The sequence below is a fragment of the Microcebus murinus genome, chromosome 14 (assembly GCF_040939455.1).
Source record: "Microcebus murinus isolate Inina chromosome 14, M.murinus_Inina_mat1.0, whole genome shotgun sequence".
NCBI classification, from domain to species: Eukaryota; Metazoa; Chordata; class Mammalia; order Primates; family Cheirogaleidae; genus Microcebus; species Microcebus murinus.
In genome coordinates this window covers 74,499,267-74,519,400 of record NC_134117.1, presented here as the reverse complement: position 1 = coordinate 74,519,400, position 20,134 = coordinate 74,499,267, and the positions used below count along the sequence as shown (strand labels likewise).

General features: G+C 62.8%; 6 non-coding genes across 6 annotated transcripts; all 6 read right to left on the bottom strand.

Moving 5' to 3' along the window:
- Positions 1-572: 572 nt before the first annotated feature.
- Positions 573-691, bottom strand: LOC142875706 (5S ribosomal RNA). The gene has a single exon (XR_012923005.1). It is a non-coding gene; the product is annotated as a 5S ribosomal RNA (ribosomal RNA).
- A 3,722-nt stretch (positions 692-4,413) lies between these two features.
- On the bottom strand, positions 4,414-4,532 carry LOC142875705 (5S ribosomal RNA). The gene has a single exon (XR_012923004.1). It is a non-coding gene; the product is annotated as a 5S ribosomal RNA (ribosomal RNA).
- A 3,728-nt stretch (positions 4,533-8,260) lies between these two features.
- Positions 8,261-8,379, bottom strand: LOC142875704 (5S ribosomal RNA). Its single transcript, XR_012923003.1, has one exon. It is a non-coding gene; the product is annotated as a 5S ribosomal RNA (ribosomal RNA).
- A 3,740-nt stretch (positions 8,380-12,119) lies between these two features.
- On the bottom strand, positions 12,120-12,238 carry LOC142875703 (5S ribosomal RNA). Its single transcript, XR_012923002.1, has one exon. It is a non-coding gene; the product is annotated as a 5S ribosomal RNA (ribosomal RNA).
- Positions 12,239-15,962: 3,724 nt separating this feature from the next.
- On the bottom strand, positions 15,963-16,081 carry LOC142875702 (5S ribosomal RNA). Its single transcript, XR_012923001.1, has one exon. It is a non-coding gene; the product is annotated as a 5S ribosomal RNA (ribosomal RNA).
- Positions 16,082-19,809: 3,728 nt separating this feature from the next.
- LOC142876307 (5S ribosomal RNA) lies at positions 19,810-19,928 on the bottom strand. Its single transcript, XR_012923195.1, has one exon. It is a non-coding gene; the product is annotated as a 5S ribosomal RNA (ribosomal RNA).
- Positions 19,929-20,134: the final 206 nt, after the last annotated feature.

Genomic DNA, 20,134 nt, shown 5'->3' with positions numbered 1-20,134 from the left:
AGGGGGGCACGGGCAACACATGTCACCTGAATACTTGTACTCCCATCATCTGCTTGAAGAGAGAGAGAAAAGAAAATGCAATCCTAGAGGTAAGAGACACTTTTTAAAAATAATGAATCCGAAGAGAAAAGTAAAAGGAGGCCTGTGGAGCAGGTCTGGGTGTGACTCCGGATCCCCCAACATCAGGTGCCACCACCAAAGATTCCTGCGTGTAGCCCATAGAACCCCAAAAGCAACGGGACGAGTTCTGGTCACATACTCCCTCCAAATGACATCCTGGCCTTCTTCTGGAACTCCCTCCCCTCTCAGACTCTCAAGGTTTCCTCCAGCGTGTCGGTTCCCACAGAGCAGACCTTTGGTCTGAGACCTGACAGTCCAGATGCCACGCATGCTGCCGCGTGGCGGCGGTGTCGCGGCTTGGGACAAGAGGAGGCCCCACGGTGCGGGCTGGGGCGCCAGGCACCGCGGGCGGGCGCTGAGGGTGGGGGTGACCCCCACCCCGGGCCGCCGCCGCGCTCCCAGAAAGGGGACACAACAAGAGGCAAAAAAAAAAAAAAGAAAAAAAAAGCAGCAGCCTGTGGCACCCGGTATTCCCAGGCGGTCTCCCATCCAAGTACTAACCAGGCCCGACCCTGCTTAGCTTCCGAGACCAGACGAGATCGGGGGCGTTCAGGGTGGTGTGGCCCTAGACGGCGGCGGAGGGCGCCCCTGCCCCGCTCAAGAAGCCGAGCCTCTCTGGGCTTCCCCGCCGCCGCCTCCCGCCCCAGGCCCCGCGCCGGGCCGGGCCGGTTGAGTTCTCCGGCCGGGTCCCGCGGGCTCCCAGGGACGGGGTGATGGGCGGGGCGGGGCGGGGGGCTGTCTCTGTATACACACACACACACACTCACACTCACTCACACTCACACAAGATGCGCCTCCACGGCTGGACTCGCCAAGGTGGAGCCCTCCCAGCCCCCCTCGTCTCCTCGCCCGGCCTCCTTCACCTACCCGCTGCCCACCCCCAGCGCGTCGCTGCCTGCCGCTGACTGCGCACGCGCGGGACGCTCGCCCTTTGACCCCAGCCAGGGGCCGCCCTCCCCCACAACCCCTTTCAGCTGCGCCCCCCCCTCGCCCTGTGGGTGGGCTGCCGCCTATTCCCCCGGGCCAGGGCTGGGGCACAGCCAGTGTATGGGGCGTCTCTCTCTGGGGATGTGTCCCATGGGTGGGGTGGGGTGGCGTGGTTTGGGGGGCGCTGAAGAAATCAGTCCCCTCCATCTCCTACCTCTGGAAAACGCCCAAGCCCGTGGAGAACTGCCGGCACCGCTTCGTGGGGGCCGGGACCCTCCTCCGTGTCCTCCTGTGGCCCAGTCCAAGGGGCCTGGGCCTGGCCGGGGCTGCATTGGACCCCGACCACCCTGGCGTGTGGACTCGCTAAAAATCGGCCATTAGATATTGGATTCCAGCTTCCTGGAGGTCATTTCACTAATGAGTGCACCGGAAAGAGTTTCCTAATCCATCTGTGAGGGTGGCAACTGAAAGAGAATTTGAAAGCTGACAGAATAGGCGAGGGAAGGCATAGGAGATTTCCACACCCAGCAAGGAAGACTTTCCCGAAATGGAAGAAAGAAACGAGCAAACAGAGACACCGGTAGCCCGCCCGGAAAAGAGTCTGCCCCTTAGAGAAAGCACCCTGACCAGGTTCACCCGTGGGTGGGTGGCGAGCTAGCGGCGTTCAGAAGAGCGAGGCCCGCAGTCTGTGCGGAAGACACCTGCGCTCGGGTGTGTGTGGCGGCGCGATTCACAAGCAGCTCCAGACGTTAAACCAAGGAGAAGCCAGGGAGTTCCCAACGCCCCAGGTGTCCTCAGCCCACGACTGGCTGCTGTGGGAATGCGAAGCCCGGCTCCTTGTCTCAGAGCGGGGTTCCCAGGAGGATCAGGCTGAAGCTGGGACTCGGCCTCAAAGTGTCCCCTCGCATGGCCACCCCCTTCCCCTTCCTGCTCCTCTACTCCTGGTGCCCCTCCATCCAGGGGCCAGACCTTAAAGAGTCACCGCAAGAGAATCCTGGTCCCAAAGGAGCCTTCTGGGGGACCGGTGCTGAGAGAGGTTGTGGGCATGGTCCGCTGGGGCTCTGCCCGACCCAGGGCTGAGAGATGCCACCTCCCAGCTCTGGGTCCCTGCAGGAAGTGTTGGCAAGCACAGGGCCGGTCCTCCAAAGGCCCAGGTGCAGGGAGCCCAGGCCAAGCAGCCTGTGGAAGAGGCCACTTGCCGTGCCACCCCGGGAACAGGACTGCAGGCCCCGGCCCTTCCCACCTCCTCCTCCTCCTCCTCCTCCTCCTCCCCCCCGCCCCCCCCCACAGGGCACAGGGCTCAGAGACACCTCAGACTCTTGCTACCCGAAGTGCAAAGGGCATCAGTTGCTCCTCCAACCCCCCCGCCCAGCAGACCACGTTGTCCAGCCAGCCCCCGGGCCTCCCTGGGGTGCCCAGCACAAAAGTGCAGACACCCACCGGACCCTCAATCTCAGTTTTCGGATGTTTTTGCCACTCTAAGGACCCGCAGGCCAGCTGGGCCTTCGGGCAGGACAGAGAGCCCCGGAATCCGACGTGGAGAGCTGCGTGTACGTCCCCATCAGGAGGCGGTCCCCACCTCCGCGGCTCTCCCCTTGCGGGGAGGGGCAGCCCAGCCGGCAGCCAGCCGCAGGGCCTCAGGGAAGACACCAGGCTGGGCCCCCGCGGCACAGCGGGGGCACGTCCCCCGCACTCACGCGACTTAGGGACGGCTGCTGGAGACTGCTGCGGCCACCCTGCTGCCGGGTTTCTGGAGGGCTTCCTGGAAGCAGCGTCCACACCAAGCCCTTGGAAGGCCCAGGCGACGGAGGAGCCGGTCAGGCAGGGGCCGAGGACGGTGAGAGGCCGGGCGGGGAGGAGCCGGTCAGGCGGGGGCCCAGGACAGTGACGGGCCTGGCCGGGGAGGAGTGCGTCAGGCAGGGGCAGTGGAGACGGGCTGGGTAAGGGTTAGGGTGACAGTTAGGGCACAATTCACAATCGCAAAGACGTGGAAGCGACCCGAGTGCCCATCCATCCAGGAGTGCATGAATAAAATGTGGCGCGTGGACACCACGGAGTGCCATTCGGCTGTGAGGAGCAGCGGTGAGAGGGCGCCTCTCGTGTTCTCCTGGCCAGAGCTGGAACCCGTTCCAGTAGGCCAGGTATCCCAAGAATGGACACACGAGCACCACGTGAGCGCGCTCACCAGCAAATTGGTACGAACGGATGGACGCCTAAGTGGACAGAGAGGAATCACCTTCATCGGGTGGGTGTCGGGCGTGTGGGGGGAGGGGAGGGGCATACACATCCATTAGGCATGGGGTGGGTGCGCACCGACTGGGGGATGGGCGCACTTGAAGCTCTGACCCGAGGGGGGAGGCTTGGAGAGGGCAAGGCACCCGACCTTAACATTGGTACCCCCACAATACGCTGGAACAACATGAGAGGTATATGAATAAGAACACAGGGGGGGCCGGGCGCGGTGGCTCACGCCTGTAATCCTAGCTCTCTGGGAGGCCGAGGCGGGCGGATTGCTCCAGGTCAGGAGTTCGAAACCAGCCTGAGCAAGAGCGAGACCCCGTCTCTACTAAAAATAGAAAGAAATTAATTGGCCAACTAATATATATAGAAAAACACAGCCGGGCGTGGTGGTGCATGCCTGTAGTCCCAACTACTCGGGAGGCTGAGGCAGCAGGATTGCTTGAGCCCGGAGATTGAGGTTGCTGTGAGCTAGGCTGACGCCATGGCACTCACTCTAGCCTGGGCAGCAAAACGAGACTCTGTCTCAAAAAAAAAAAAAAAAAGAACACAGGGGGGAGGGGGGCACGGGCAACACATGTCACCTGAATACTTGTACTCCCATCATCTGCTTGAAGAGAGAGAGAAAAGAAAATGCAATCATAGAGGTAAGAGACACTTTTTAAAAATAATGAATCCGAAGAGAAAAGTAAAAGGAGGCCTGTGGAGCAGGTCTGGGTGTGACTCCGGATCCCCCAACATCAGGTGCCACCACCAAAGATTCCTGCGTGTAGCCCATAGAACCCCAAAAGCAACGGGACGAGTTCTGGTCACATACTCCCTCCAAATTACATCCTGGCCTTCTTCTGGAACTCCCTCCCCTCTCAGACTCTCAAGGTTTCCTCCAGCGTGTCGGTTCCCACAGAGCAGACCTTTGGTCTGAGACCTGACAGTCCAGATGCCACGCATGCTGCCGCGTGGCGGCGGTGTCGCGGCTTGGGACAAGAGGAGGCCCCACGGTGCGGGCTGGGGCGCCAGGCACCGCGGGCGGGCGCTGAGGGTGGGGGTGACCCCCACCCCGGGCCGCCGCCGCGCTCCCAGAAAGGGGACACAACAAGAGGCAAAAAAAAAAAAAAAAAAAAAAGCAGCAGCCTGTGGCACCCGGTATTCCCAGGCGGTCTCCCATCCAAGTACTAACCAGGCCCGACCCTGCTTAGCTTCCGAGACCAGACGAGATCGGGGGCGTTCAGGGTGGTGTGGCCCTAGACGGCGGCGGAGGGCGCCCCTGCCCCGCTCAAGAAGCCGAGCCTCTCTGGGCTTCCCCGCCGCCGCCTCCCGCCCCAGGCCCCGCGCCGGGCCGGGCCGGTTGAGTTCTCCGGCCGGGTCCCGCGGGCTCCCAGGGACGGGGTGATGGGCGGGGCGGGGCGGGGGGCTGTCTCTGTATACACACACACACACACTCACACTCACTCACACTCACACAAGATGCGCCTCCACGGCTGGACTCGCCAAGGTGGAGCCCTCCCAGCCCCCCTCGTCTCCTCGCCCGGCCTCCTTCACCTACCCGCTGCCCACCCCCAGCGCGTCGCTGCCTGCCGCTGACTGCGCACGCGCGGGACGCTCGCCCTTTGACCCCAGCCAGGGGCCGCCCTCCCCCACAACCCCTTTCAGCTGCGCCCCCCCCCCTCGCCCTGTGGGTGGGCTGCCGCCTATTCCCCCGGGCCAGGGCTGGGGCACAGCCAGTGTATGGGGCGTCTCTCTCTGGGGATGTGTCCCATGGGTGGGGTGGGGTGGCGTGGTTTGGGGGGCGCTGAAGAAATCAGTCCCCTCCATCTCCTACCTCTGGAAAACGCCCAAGCCCGTGGAGAACTGCCGGCACCGCTTCGTGGGGGCCGGGACCCTCCTCCGTGTCCTCCTGTGGCCCAGTCCAAGGGGCCTGGGCCTGGCCGGGGCTGCATTGGACCCCGACCACCCTGGCGTGTGGACTCGCTAAAAATCGGCCATTAGATATTGGATTCCAGCTTCCTGGAGGTCATTTCACTAATGAGTGCACCGGAAAGAGTTTCCTAATCCATCTGTGAGGGTGGCAACTGAAAGAGAATTTGAAAGCTGACAGAATAGGCGAGGGAAGGCATAGGAGATTTCCACACCCAGCAAGGAAGACTTTCCCGAAATGGAAGAAAGAAACGAGCAAACAGAGACACCGGTAGCCCGCCCGGAAAAGAGTCTGCCCCTTAGAGAAAGCACCCTGACCAGGTTCACCCGTGGGTGGGTGGCGAGCTAGCGGCGTTCAGAAGAGCGAGGCCCGCAGTCTGTGCGGAAGACACCTGCGCTCGGGTGTGTGTGGCGGCGCGATTCACAAGCAGCTCCAGACGTTAAACCAAGGAGAAGCCAGGGAGTTCCCAACGCCCCAGGTGTCCTCAGCCCACGACTGGCTGCTGTGGGAATGCGAAGCCCGGCTCCTTGTCTCAGAGCGGGGTTCCCAGGAGGATCAGGCTGAAGCTGGGACTCGGCCTCAAAGTGTCCCCTCGCATGGCCACCCCCTTCCCCTTCCTGCTCCTCTACTCCTGGTGCCCCTCCATCCAGGGGCCAGACCTTAAAGAGTCACCGCAAGAGAATCCTGGTCCCAAAGGAGCCTTCTGGGGGACCGGTGCTGAGAGAGGTTGTGGGCATGGCCCGCTGGGGCTCTGCCCGACCCAGGGCTGAGAGATGCCACCTCCCAGCTCTGGGTCCCTGCAGGAAGTGTTGGCAAGCACAGGGCCGGTCCTCCAAAGGCCCAGGTGCAGGGAGCCCAGGCCAAGCAGCCTGTGGAAGAGGCCACTTGCCGTGCCACCCCGGGAACAGGACTGCAGGCCCCGGCCCTTCCCACCTCCTCCTCCTCCTCCTCCTCCTCCTCCCCCCCACCCCCCCCACAGGGCACAGGGCTCAGAGACTCTTGCTCAGACTCTTGCTACCCGAAGTGCAAAGGGCATCAGTTGCTCCTCCAACCCCCCCGCCCAGCAGACCACGTTGTCCAGCCAGCCCCCGGGCCTCCCTGGGGTGCCCAGCACAAAAGTGCAGACACCCACCGGACCCTCAATCTCAGTTTTCGGATGTTTTTGCCACTCTAAGGACCCGCAGGCCAGCTGGGCCTTCGGGCAGGACAGAGAGCCCCGGAATCCGACGTGGAGAGCTGCGTGTACGTCCCCATCAGGAGGCGGTCCCCACCTCCGCGGCTCTCCCCTTGCGGGGAGGGGCAGCCCAGCCGGCAGCCAGCCGCAGGGCCTCAGGGAAGACACCAGGCTGGGCCCCCGCGGCACAGCGGGGGCACGTCCCCCGCACTCACGCGACTTAGGGACGGCTGCTGGAGACTGCTGCGGCCACCCTGCTGCCGGGTTTCTGGAGGGCTTCCTGGAAGCAGCGTCCACACCAAGCCCTTGGAAGGCCCAGGCGACGGAGGAGCCGGTCAGGCAGGGGCCGAGGACGGTGAGAGGCCGGGCGGGGAGGAGCCGGTCAGGCGGGGGCCCAGGACAGTGACGGGCCTGGCCGGGGAGGAGTGCGTCAGGCAGGGGCAGTGGAGACGGGCTGGGTAAGGGTTAGGGTGACAGTTAGGGCACAATTCACAATCGCAAAGACGTGGAAGCGACCCGAGTGCCCATCCATCCAGGAGTGCATGAATAAAATGTGGCGCGTGGACACCACGGAGTGCCATTCGGCTGTGAGGAGCAGCGGTGAGAGGGCGCCTCTCGTGTTCTCCTGGCCAGAGCTGGAACCCGTTCCAGTAGGCCAGGTATCCCAAGAATGGACACACGAGCACCACGTGAGCGCGCTCACCAGCAAATTGGTACGAACGGATGGACGCCTAAGTGGACAGAGAGGAATCACCTTCATCGGGTGGGTGTCGGGCGTGTGGGGGGAGGGGAGGGGCATACACATCCATTAGGCATGGGGTGGGTGCGCACCGACTGGGGGATGGGCGCACTTGAAGCTCTGACCCGAGGGGGGAGGCTTGGAGAGGGCAAGGCACCCGACCTTAACATTGGTACCCCCACAATACGCTGGAACAACATGAGAGGTATATCAATAAGAACACAGGGGGGGGCGGGCGCGGTGGCTCACGCCTGTAATCCTAGCTCTCTGGGAGGCCGAGGCGGGCGGATTGCTCCAGGTCAGGAGTTCGAAACCAGCCTGAGCAAGAGCGAGACCCCGTCTCTACTAAAAATAGAAAGAAATTAATTGGCCAACTAATATATATAGAAAAACACAGCCGGGCGTGGTGGTGCATGCCTGTAGTCCCAACTACTCGGGAGGCTGAGGCAGCAGGATTGCTTGAGCCCGGAGATTGAGGTTGCTGTGAGCTAGGCTGACGCCATGGCACTCACTCTAGCCTGGGCAGCAAAACGAGACTCTGTCTCAAAAAAAAAAAAAAAAAAGAACACAGGGGGGAGGGGGGCACGGGCAACACATGTCACCTGAATACTTGTACTCCCATCATCTGCTTGAAGAGAGAGAGAAAAGAAAATGCAATCATAGAGGTAAGAGACACTTTTTAAAAATAATGAATCCGAAGAGAAAAGTAAAAGGAGGCCTGTGGAGCAGGTCTGGGTGTGACTCCGGATCCCCCAACATCAGGTGCCACCACCAAAGATTCCTGCGTGTAGCCCATAGAACCCCAAAAGCAACGGGACGAGTTCTGGTCACATACTCCCTCCAAATGACATCCTGGCCTTCTTCTGGAACTCCCTCCCCTCTCAGACTCTCAAGGTTTCCTCCAGCGTGTCGGTTCCCACAGAGCAGACCTTTGGTCTGAGACCTGACAGTCCAGATGCCACGCATGCTGCCGCGTGGCGGCGGTGTCGCGGCTTGGGACAAGAGGAGGCCCCACGGTGCGGGCTGGGGCGCCAGGCACCGCGGGCGGGCGCTGAGGGTGGGGGTGACCCCCACCCCGGGCCGCCGCCGCGCTCCCAGAAAGGGGACACAACAAGAGGCAAAAAAAAAAAAAAAAAAAAAAAGCAGCAGCCTGTGGCACCCGGTATTCCCAGGCGGTCTCCCATCCAAGTACTAACCAGGCCCGACCCTGCTTAGCTTCCGAGACCAGACGAGATCGGGGGCGTTCAGGGTGGTGTGGCCCTAGACGGCGGCGGAGGGCGCCCCTGCCCCGCTCAAGAAGCCGAGCCTCTCTGGGCTTCCCCGCCGCCGCCTCCCGCCCCAGGCCCCGCGCCGGGCCGGGCCGGTTGAGTTCTCCGGCCGGGTCCCGCGGGCTCCCAGGGACGGGGTGATGGGCGGGGCGGGGCGGGGGGCTGTCTCTGTATACACACACACACACACTCACACTCACTCACACTCACACAAGATGCGCCTCCACGGCTGGACTCGCCAAGGTGGAGCCCTCCCAGCCCCCCTCGTCTCCTCGCCCGGCCTCCTTCACCTACCCGCTGCCCACCCCCAGCGCGTCGCTGCCTGCCGCTGACTGCGCACGCGCGGGACGCTCGCCCTTTGACCCCAGCCAGGGGCCGCCCTCCCCCACAACCCCTTTCAGCTGCGCCCCCCCCCTCGCCCTGTGGGTGGGCTGCCGCCTATTCCCCCGGGCCAGGGCTGGGGCACAGCCAGTGTATGGGGCGTCTCTCTCTGGGGATGTGTCCCATGGGTGGGGTGGGGTGGCGTGGTTTGGGGGGCGCTGAAGAAATCAGTCCCCTCCATCTCCTACCTCTGGAAAACGCCCAAGCCCGTGGAGAACTGCCGGCACCGCTTCGTGGGGGCCGGGACCCTCCTCCGTGTCCTCCTGTGGCCCAGTCCAAGGGGCCTGGGCCTGGCCGGGGCTGCATTGGACCCCGACCACCCTGGCGTGTGGACTCGCTAAAAATCGGCCATTAGATATTGGATTCCAGCTTCCTGGAGGTCATTTCACTAATGAGTGCACCGGAAAGAGTTTCCTAATCCATCTGTGAGGGTGGCAACTGAAAGAGAATTTGAAAGCTGACAGAATAGGCGAGGGAAGGCATAGGAGATTTCCACACCCAGCAAGGAAGACTTTCCCGAAATGGAAGAAAGAAACGAGCAAACAGAGACACCGGTAGCCCGCCCGGAAAAGAGTCTGCCCCTTAGAGAAAGCACCCTGACCAGGTTCACCCGTGGGTGGGTGGCGAGCTAGCGGCGTTCAGAAGAGCGAGGCCCGCAGTCTGTGCGGAAGACACCTGCGCTCGGGTGTGTGTGGCGGCGCGATTCACAAGCAGCTCTAGACGTTAAACCAAGGAGAAGCCAGGGAGTTCCCAACGCCCCAGGTGTCCTCAGCCCACGACTGGCTGCTGTGGGAATGCGAAGCCCGGCTCCTTGTCTCAGAGCGGGGTTCCCAGGAGGATCAGGCTGAAGCTGGGACTCGGCCTCAAAGTGTCCCCTCGCATGGCCACCCCCTTCCCCTTCCTGCTCCTCTACTCCTGGTGCCCCTCCATCCAGGGGCCAGACCTTAAAGAGTCACCGCAAGAGAATCCTGGTCCCAAAGGAGCCTTCTGGGGGACCGGTGCTGAGAGAGGTTGTGGGCATGGCCCGCTGGGGCTCTGCCCGACCCAGGGCTGAGAGATGCCACCTCCCAGCTCTGGGTCCCTGCAGGAAGTGTTGGCAAGCACAGGGCCGGTCCTCCAAAGGCCCAGGTGCAGGGAGCCCAGGCCAAGCAGCCTGTGGAAGAGGCCACTTGCCGTGCCACCCCGGGAACAGGACTGCAGGCCCCGGCCCTTCCCACCTCCTCCTCCTCCTCCTCCTCCTCCTCCTCCTCCTCCCCCCCGCCCCCCCCCACAGGGCACAGGGCTCAGAGACTCTTGCTCAGACTCTTGCTACCCGAAGTGCAAAGGGCATCAGTTGCTCCTCCAACCCCCCCGCCCAGCAGACCACGTTGTCCAGCCAGCCCCCGGGCCTCCCTGGGGTGCCCAGCACAAAAGTGCAGACACCCACCGGACCCTCAATCTCAGTTTTCGGATGTTTTTGCCACTCTAAGGACCCGCAGGCCAGCTGGGCCTTCGGGCAGGACAGAGAGCCCCGGAATCCGACGTGGAGAGCTGCGTGTACGTCCCCATCAGGAGGCGGTCCCCACCTCCGCGGCTCTCCCCTTGCGGGGAGGGGCACCCCAGCCGGCAGCCAGCCGCAGGGCCTCAGGGAAGACACCAGGCTGGGCCCCCGCGGCACAGCGGGGGCACGTCCCCCGCACTCACGCGACTTAGGGACGGCTGCTGGAGACTGCTGCGGCCACCCTGCTGCCGGGTTTCTGGAGGGCTTCCTGGAAGCAGCGTCCACACCAAGCCCTTGGAAGGACCAGGCGACGGAGGAGCCGGTCAGGCAGGGGCCGAGGACGGTGAGAGGCCGGGCGGGGAGGAGCCGGTCAGGCGGGGGCCCAGGACAGTGACGGGCCTGGCCGGGGAGGAGTGCGTCAGGCAGGGGCAGTGGAGACGGGCTGGGTAAGGGTTAGGGTGACAGTTAGGGCACAATTCACAATCGCAAAGACGTGGAAGCGACCCGAGTGCCCATCCATCCAGGAGTGCATGAATAAAATGTGGCGCGTGGACACCACGGAGTGCCATTCGGCTGTGAGGAGCAGCGGTGAGAGGGCGCCTCTCGTGTTCTCCTGGCCAGAGCTGGAACCCGTTCCAGTAGGCCAGGTATCCCAAGAATGGACACACGAGCACCACGTGAGCGCGCTCACCAGCAAATTGGTACGAACGGATGGACGCCTAAGTGGACAGAGAGGAATCACCTTCATCGGGTGGGTGTCGGGCGTGTGGGGGGAGGGGAGGGGCATACACATCCATTAGGCATGGGGTGGGTGCGCACCGACTGGGGGATGGGCGCACTTGAAGCTCTGACCCGAGGGGGGAGGCTTGGAGAGGGCAAGGCACCCGACCTTAACATTGGTACCCCCACAATACGCTGGAACAACATGAGAGGTATATGAATAAGAACACAGGGGGGGGCGGGCGCGGTGGCTCACGCCTGTAATCCTAGCTCTCTGGGAGGCCGAGGCGGGCGGATTGCTCCAGGTCAGGAGTTCGAAACCAGCCTGAGCAAGAGCGAGACCCCGTCTCTACTAAAAATAGAAAGAAATTAATTGGCCAACTAATATATATAGAAAAACACAGCCGGGCGTGGTGGTGCATGCCTGTAGTCCCAACTACTCGGGAGGCTGAGGCAGCAGGATTGCTTGAGCCCGGAGATTGAGGTTGCTGTGAGCTAGGCTGACGCCATGGCACTCACTCTAGCCTGGGCAGCAAAACGAGACTCTGTCTCAAAAAAAAAAAAAAAAAAAAGAACACAGGGGGGAGGGGGGCACGGGCAACACATGTCACCTGAATACTTGTACTCCCATCATCTGCTTGAAGAGAGAGAGAAAAGAAAATGCAATCATAGAGGTAAGAGACACTTTTTAAAAATAATGAATCCGAAGAGAAAAGTAAAAGGAGGCCTGTGGAGCAGGTCTGGGTGTGACTCCGGATCCCCCAACATCAGGTGCCACCACCAAAGATTCCTGCGTGTAGCCCATAGAACCCCAAAAGCAACGGGACGAGTTCTGGTCACATACTCCCTCCAAATGACATCCTGGCCTTCTTCTGGAACTCCCTCCCCTCTCAGACTCTCAAGGTTTCCTCCAGCGTGTCGGTTCCCACAGAGCAGACCTTTGGTCTGAGACCTGACAGTCCAGATGCCACGCATGCTGCCGCGTGGCGGCGGTGTCGCGGCTTGGGACAAGAGGAGGCCCCACGGTGCGGGCTGGGGCGCCAGGCACCGCGGGCGGGCGCTGAGGGTGGGGGTGACCCCCACCCCGGGCCGCCGCCGCGCTCCCAGAAAGGGGACACAACAAGAGGCAAAAAAAAAAAAAAAAAAAAAAAAGCAGCAGCCTGTGGCACCCGGTATTCCCAGGCGGTCTCCCATCCAAGTACTAACCAGGCCCGACCCTGCTTAGCTTCCGAGACCAGACGAGATCGGGGGCGTTCAGGGTGGTGTGGCCCTAGACGGCGGCGGAGGGCGCCCCTGCCCCGCTCAAGAAGCCGAGCCTCTCTGGGCTTCCCCGCCGCCGCCTCCCGCCCCAGGCCCCGCGCCGGGCCGGGCCGGTTGAGTTCTCCGGCCGGGTCCCGCGGGCTCCCAGGGACGGGGTGATGGGCGGGGCGGGGCGGGGGGCTGTCTCTGTATACACACACACACACACTCACACTCACTCACACTCACACAAGATGCGCCTCCACGGCTGGACTCGCCAAGGTGGAGCCCTCCCAGCCCCCCTCGTCTCCTCGCCCGGCCTCCTTCACCTACCCGCTGCCCACCCCCAGCGCGTCGCTGCCTGCCGCTGACTGCGCACGCGCGGGACGCTCGCCCTTTGACCCCAGCCAGGGGCCGCCCTCCCCCACAACCCCTTTCAGCTGCGCCCCCCCCCCTCGCCCTGTGGGTGGGCTGCCGCCTATTCCCCCGGGCCAGGGCTGGGGCACAGCCAGTGTATGGGGCGTCTCTCTCTGGGGATGTGTCCCATGGGTGGGGTGGGGTGGCGTGGTTTGGGGGGCGCTGAAGAAATCAGTCCCCTCCATCTCCTACCTCTGGAAAACGCCCAAGCCCGTGGAGAACTGCCGGCACCGCTTCGTGGGGGCCGGGACCCTCCTCCGTGTCCTCCTGTGGCCCAGTCCAAGGGGCCTGGGCCTGGCCGGGGCTGCATTGGACCCCGACCACCCTGGCGTGTGGACTCGCTAAAAATCGGCCATTAGATATTGGATTCCAGCTTCCTGGAGGTCATTTCACTAATGAGTGCACCGGAAAGAGTTTCCTAATCCATCTGTGAGGGTGGCAACTGAAAGAGAATTTGAAAGCTGACAGAATAGGCGAGGGAAGGCATAGGAGATTTCCACACCCAGCAAGGAAGACTTTCCCGAAATGGAAGAAAGAAACGAGCAAACAGAGACACCGGTAGCCCGCCCGGAAAAGAGTCTGCCCCTTAGAGAAAGCACCCTGACCAGGTTCACCCGTGGGTGGGTGGCGAGCTAGCGGCGTTCAGAAGAGCGAGGCCCGCAGTCTGTGCGGAAGACACCTGCGCTCGGGTGTGTGTGGCGGCGCGATTCACAAGCAGCTCCAGACGTTAAACCAAGGAGAAGCCAGGGAGTTCCCAACGCCCCAGGTGTCCTCAGCCCACGACTGGCTGCTGTGGGAATGCGAAGCCCGGCTCCTTGTCTCAGAGCGGGGTTCCCAGGAGGATCAGGCTGAAGCTGGGACTCGGCCTCAAAGTGTCCCCTCGCATGGCCACCCCCTTCCCCTTCCTGCTCCTCTACTCCTGGTGCCCCTCCATCCAGGGGCCAGACCTTAAAGAGTCACCGCAAGAGAATCCTGGTCCCAAAGGAGCCTTCTGGGGGACCGGTGCTGAGAGAGGTTGTGGGCATGGCCCGCTGGGGCTCTGCCCGACCCAGGGCTGAGAGATGCCACCTCCCAGCTCTGGGTCCCTGCAGGAAGTGTTGGCAAGCACAGGGCCGGTCCTCCAAAGGCCCAGGTGCAGGGAGCCCAGGCCAAGCAGCCTGTGGAAGAGGCCACTTGCCGTGCCACCCCGGGAACAGGACTGCAGGCCCCGGCCCTTCCCACCTCCTCCTCCTCCTCCTCCTCCTCCTCCCCCCCGCCCCCCCCCACAGGGCACAGGGCTCAGAGACACCTCAGACTCTTGCTACCCGAAGTGCAAAGGGCATCAGTTGCTCCTCCAACCCCCCCGCCCAGCAGACCACGTTGTCCAGCCAGCCCCCGGGCCTCCCTGGGGTGCCCAGCACAAAAGTGCAGACACCCACCGGACCCTCAATCTCAGTTTTCGGATGTTTTTGCCACTCTAAGGACCCGCAGGCCAGCTGGGCCTTCGGGCAGGACAGAGAGCCCCGGAATCCGACGTGGAGAGCTGCGTGTACGTCCCCATCAGGAGGCGGTCCCCACCTCCGCGGCTCTCCCCTTGCGGGGAGGGGCAGCCCAGCCGGCAGCCAGCCGCAGGGCCTCAGGGAAGACACCAGGCTGGGCCCCCGCGGCACAGCGGGGGCACGTCCCCCGCACTCACGCGACTTAGGGACGGCTGCTGGAGACTGCTGCGGCCACCCTGCTGCCGGGTTTCTGGAGGGCTTCCTGGAAGCAGCGTCCACACCAAGCCCTTGGAAGGCCCAGGCGACGGAGGAGCCGGTCAGGCAGGGGCCGAGGACGGTGAGAGGCCGGGCGGGGAGGAGCCGGTCAGGCGGGGGCCCAGGACAGTGACGGGCCTGGCCGGGGAGGAGTGCGTCAGGCAGGGGCAGTGGAGACGGGCTGGGTAAGGGTTAGGGTGACAGTTAGGGCACAATTCACAATCGCAAAGACGTGGAAGCGACCCGAGTGCCCATCCATCCAGGAGTGCATGAATAAAATGTGGCGCGTGGACACCACGGAGTGCCATTCGGCTGTGAGGAGCAGCGGTGAGAGGGCGCCTCTCGTGTTCTCCTGGCCAGAGCTGGAACCCGTTCCAGTAGGCCAGGTATCCCAAGAATGGACACACGAGCACCACGTGAGCGCGCTCACCAGCAAATTGGTACGAACGGATGGACGCCTAAGTGGACAGAGAGGAATCACCTTCATCGGGTGGGTGTCGGGCGTGTGGGGGGAGGGGAGGGGCATACACATCCATTAGGCATGGGGTGGGTGCGCACCGACTGGGGGATGGGCGCACTTGAAGCTCTGACCCGAGGGGGGAGGCTTGGAGAGGGCAAGGCACCCGACCTTAACATTGGTACCCCCACAATACGCTGGAACAACATGAGAGGTATATGAATAAGAACACAGGGGGGGCCGGGCGCGGTGGCTCACGCCTGTAATCCTAGCTCTCTGGGAGGCCGAGGCGGGCGGATTGCTCCAGGTCAGGAGTTCGAAACCAGCCTGAGCAAGAGCGAGACCCCGTCTCTACTAAAAATAGAAAGAAATTAATTGGCCAACTAATATATATAGAAAAACACAGCCGGGCGTGGTGGTGCATGCCTGTAGTCCCAACTACTCGGGAGGCTGAGGCAGCAGGATTGCTTGAGCCCGGAGATTGAGGTTGCTGTGAGCTAGGCTGACGCCATGGCACTCACTCTAGCCTGGGCAGCAAAACGAGACTCTGTCTCAAAAAAAAAAAAAAAAAGAACACAGGGGGGAGGGGGGCACGGGCAACACATGTCACCTGAATACTTGTACTCCCATCATCTGCTTGAAGAGAGAGAGAAAAGAAAATGCAATCATAGAGGTAAGAGACACTTTTTAAAAATAATGAATCCGAAGAGAAAAGTAAAAGGAGGCCTGTGGAGCAGGTCTGGGTGTGACTCCGGATCCCCCAACATCAGGTGCCACCACCAAAGATTCCTGCGTGTAGCCCATAGAACCCCAAAAGCAACGGGACGAGTTCTGGTCACATACTCCCTCCAAATTACATCCTGGCCTTCTTCTGGAACTCCCTCCCCTCTCAGACTCTCAAGGTTTCCTCCAGCGTGTCGGTTCCCACAGAGCAGACCTTTGGTCTGAGACCTGACAGTCCAGATGCCACGCATGCTGCCGCGTGGCGGCGGTGTCGCGGCTTGGGACAAGAGGAGGCCCCACGGTGCGGGCTGGGGCGCCAGGCACCGCGGGCGGGCGCTGAGGGTGGGGGTGACCCCCACCCCGGGCCGCCGCCGCGCTCCCAGAAAGGGGACACAACAAGAGGCAAAAAAAAAAAAAAAAAAAAAAGCAGCAGCCTGTGGCACCCGGTATTCCCAGGCGGTCTCCCATCCAAGTACTAACCAGGCCCGACCCTGCTTAGCTTCCGAGACCAGACGAGATCGGGGGCGTTCAGGGTGGTGTGGCCCTAGACGGCGGCGGAGGGCGCCCCTGCCCCGCTCAAGAAGCCGAGCCTCTCTGGGCTTCCCCGCCGCCGCCTCCCGCCCCAGGCCCCGCGCCGGGCCGGGCCGGTTGAGTTCTCCGGCCGGGTCCCGCGGGCTCCCAGGGACGGGGTGATGGGCGGGGCGGGGCGGGGGGCTGTCTCTGTATACACACACACACACACTCACACTCACTCACACTCACACAAGATGCGCCTCCACGGCTGGACTCGCCAAGGTGGAGCCCTCCCAGCCCCCCTCGTCTCCTCGCCCGGCCTCCTTCACCTACCCGCTGCCCACCCCCAGCGCGTCGCTGCCTGCCGCTGACTGCGCACGCGCGGGACGCTCGCCCTTTGACCCCAGCCAGGGGCCGCCCTCCCCCACAACCCCTTTCAGCTGCGCCCCCCCCCCTCGCCCTGTGGGTGGGCTGCCGCCTATTCCCCCGGGCCAGGGCTGGGGCACAGCCAGTGTATGGGGCGTCTCTCTCTGGGGATGTGTCCCATGGGTGGGGTGGGGTGGCGTGGTTTGGGGGGCGCTGAAGAAATCAGTCCCCTCCATCTCCTACCTCTGGAAAACGCCCAAGCCCGTGGAGAACTGCCGGCACCGCTTCGTGGGGGCCGGGACCCTCCTCCGTGTCCTCCTGTGGCCCAGTCCAAGGGGCCTGGGCCTGGCCGGGGCTGCATTGGACCCCGACCACCCTGGCGTGTGGACTCGCTAAAAATCGGCCATTAGATATTGGATTCCAGCTTCCTGGAGGTCATTTCACTAATGAGTGCACCGGAAAGAGTTTCCTAATCCATCTGTGAGGGTGGCAACTGAAAGAGAATTTGAAAGCTGACAGAATAGGCGAGGGAAGGCATAGGAGATTTCCACACCCAGCAAGGAAGACTTTCCCGAAATGGAAGAAAGAAACGAGCAAACAGAGACACCGGTAGCCCGCCCGGAAAAGAGTCTGCCCCTTAGAGAAAGCACCCTGACCAGGTTCACCCGTGGGTGGGTGGCGAGCTAGCGGCGTTCAGAAGAGCGAGGCCCGCAGTCTGTGCGGAAGACACCTGCGCTCGGGTGTGTGTGGCGGCGCGATTCACAAGCAGCTCCAGACGTTAAACCAAGGAGAAGCCAGGGAGTTCCCAACGCCCCAGGTGTCCTCAGCCCACGACTGGCTGCTGTGGGAATGCGAAGCCCGGCTCCTTGTCTCAGAGCGGGGTTCCCAGGAGGATCAGGCTGAAGCTGGGACTCGGCCTCAAAGTGTCCCCTCGCATGGCCACCCCCTTCCCCTTCCTGCTCCTCTACTCCTGGTGCCCCTCCATCCAGGGGCCAGACCTTAAAGAGTCACCGCAAGAGAATCCTGGTCCCAAAGGAGCCTTCTGGGGGACCGGTGCTGAGAGAGGTTGTGGGCATGGCCCGCTGGGGCTCTGCCCGACCCAGGGCTGAGAGATGCCACCTCCCAGCTCTGGGTCCCTGCAGGAAGTGTTGGCAAGCACAGGGCCGGTCCTCCAAAGGCCCAGGTGCAGGGAGCCCAGGCCAAGCAGCCTGTGGAAGAGGCCACTTGCCGTGCCACCCCGGGAACAGGACTGCAGGCCCCGGCCCTTCCCACCTCCTCCTCCTCCTCCTCCTCCTCCTCCCCCCCACCCCCCCCACAGGGCACAGGGCTCAGAGACTCTTGCTCAGACTCTTGCTACCCGAAGTGCAAAGGGCATCAGTTGCTCCTCCAACCCCCCCGCCCAGCAGACCACGTTGTCCAGCCAGCCCCCGGGCCTCCCTGGGGTGCCCAGCACAAAAGTGCAGACACCCACCGGACCCTCAATCTCAGTTTTCGGATGTTTTTGCCACTCTAAGGACCCGCAGGCCAGCTGGGCCTTCGGGCAGGACAGAGAGCCCCGGAATCCGACGTGGAGAGCTGCGTGTACGTCCCCATCAGGAGGCGGTCCCCACCTCCGCGGCTCTCCCCTTGCGGGGAGGGGCAGCCCAGCCGGCAGCCAGCCGCAGGGCCTCAGGGAAGACACCAGGCTGGGCCCCCGCGGCACAGCGGGGGCACGTCCCCCGCACTCACGCGACTTAGGGACGGCTGCTGGAGACTGCTGCGGCCACCCTGCTGCCGGGTTTCTGGAGGGCTTCCTGGAAGCAGCGTCCACACCAAGCCCTTGGAAGGCCCAGGCGACGGAGGAGCCGGTCAGGCAGGGGCCGAGGACGGTGAGAGGCCGGGCGGGGAGGAGCCGGTCAGGCGGGGGCCCAGGACAGTGACGGGCCTGGCCGGGGAGGAGTGCGTCAGGCAGGGGCAGTGGAGACGGGCTGGGTAAGGGTTAGGGTGACAGTTAGGGCACAATTCACAATCGCAAAGACGTGGAAGCGACCCGAGTGCCCATCCATCCAGGAGTGCATGAATAAAATGTGGCGCGTGGACACCACGGAGTGCCATTCGGCTGTGAGGAGCAGCGGTGAGAGGGCGCCTCTCGTGTTCTCCTGGCCAGAGCTGGAACCCGTTCCAGTAGGCCAGGTATCCCAAGAATGGACACACGAGCACCACGTGAGCGCGCTCACCAGCAAATTGGTACGAACGGATGGACGCCTAAGTGGACAGAGAGGAATCACCTTCATCGGGTGGGTGTCGGGCGTGTGGGGGGAGGGGAGGGGCATACACATCCATTAGGCATGGGGTGGGTGCGCACCGACTGGGGGATGGGCGCACTTGAAGCTCTGACCCGAGGGGGGAGGCTTGGAGAGGGCAAGGCACCCGACCTTAACATTGGTACCCCCACAATACGCTGGAACAACATGAGAGGTATATCAATAAGAACACAGGGGGGGGCGGGCGCGGTGGCTCACGCCTGTAATCCTAGCTCTCTGGGAGGCCGAGGCGGGCGGATTGCTCCAGGTCAGGAGTTCGAAACCAGCCTGAGCAAGAGCGAGACCCCGTCTCTACTAAAAATAGAAAGAAATTAATTGGCCAACTAATATATATAGAAAAACACAGCCGGGCGTGGTGGTGCATGCCTGTAGTCCCAACTACTCGGGAGGCTGAGGCAGCAGGATTGCTTGAGCCCGGAGATTGAGGTTGCTGTGAGCTAGGCTGACGCCATGGCACTCACTCTAGCCTGGGCAGCAAAACGAGACTCTGTCTCAAAAAAAAAAAAAAAAAAGAACACAGGGGGGAGGGGGGCACGGGCAACACATGTCACCTGAATACTTGTACTCCCATCATCTGCTTGAAGAGAGAGAGAAAAGAAAATGCAATCATAGAGGTAAGAGACACTTTTTAAAAATAATGAATCCGAAGAGAAAAGTAAAAGGAGGCCTGTGGAGCAGGTCTGGGTGTGACTCCGGATCCCCCAACATCAGGTGCCACCACCAAAGATTCCTGCGTGTAGCCCATAGAACCCCAAAAGCAACGGGACGAGTTCTGGTCACATACTCCCTCCAAATGACATCCTGGCCTTCTTCTGGAACTCCCTCCCCTCTCAGACTCTCAAGGTTTCCTCCAGCGTGTCGGTTCCCACAGAGCAGACCTTTGGTCTGAGACCTGACAGTCCAGATGCCACGCATGCTGCCGCGTGGCGGCGGTGTCGCGGCTTGGGACAAGAGGAGGCCCCACGGTGCGGGCTGGGGCGCCAGGCACCGCGGGCGGGCGCTGAGGGTGGGGGTGACCCCCACCCCGGGCCGCCGCCGCGCTCCCAGAAAGGGGACACAACAAGAGGCAAAAAAAAAAAAAAAAAAAAAAAGCAGCAGCCTGTGGCACCCGGTATTCCCAGGCGGTCTCCCATCCAAGTACTAACCAGGCCCGACCCTGCTTAGCTTCCGAGACCAGACGAGATCGGGGGCGTTCAGGGTGGTGTGGCCCTAGACGGCGGCGGAGGGCGCCCCTGCCCCGCTCAAGAAGCCGAGCCTCTCTGGGCTTCCCCGCCGCCGCCTCCCGCCCCAGGCCCCGCGCCGGGCCGGGCCGGTTGAGTTCTCCGGCCGGGTCCCGCGGGCTCCCAGGGACGGGGTGATGGGCGGGGCGGGGCGGGGGGCTGTCTCTGTATACACACACACACACACTCACACTCACTCAC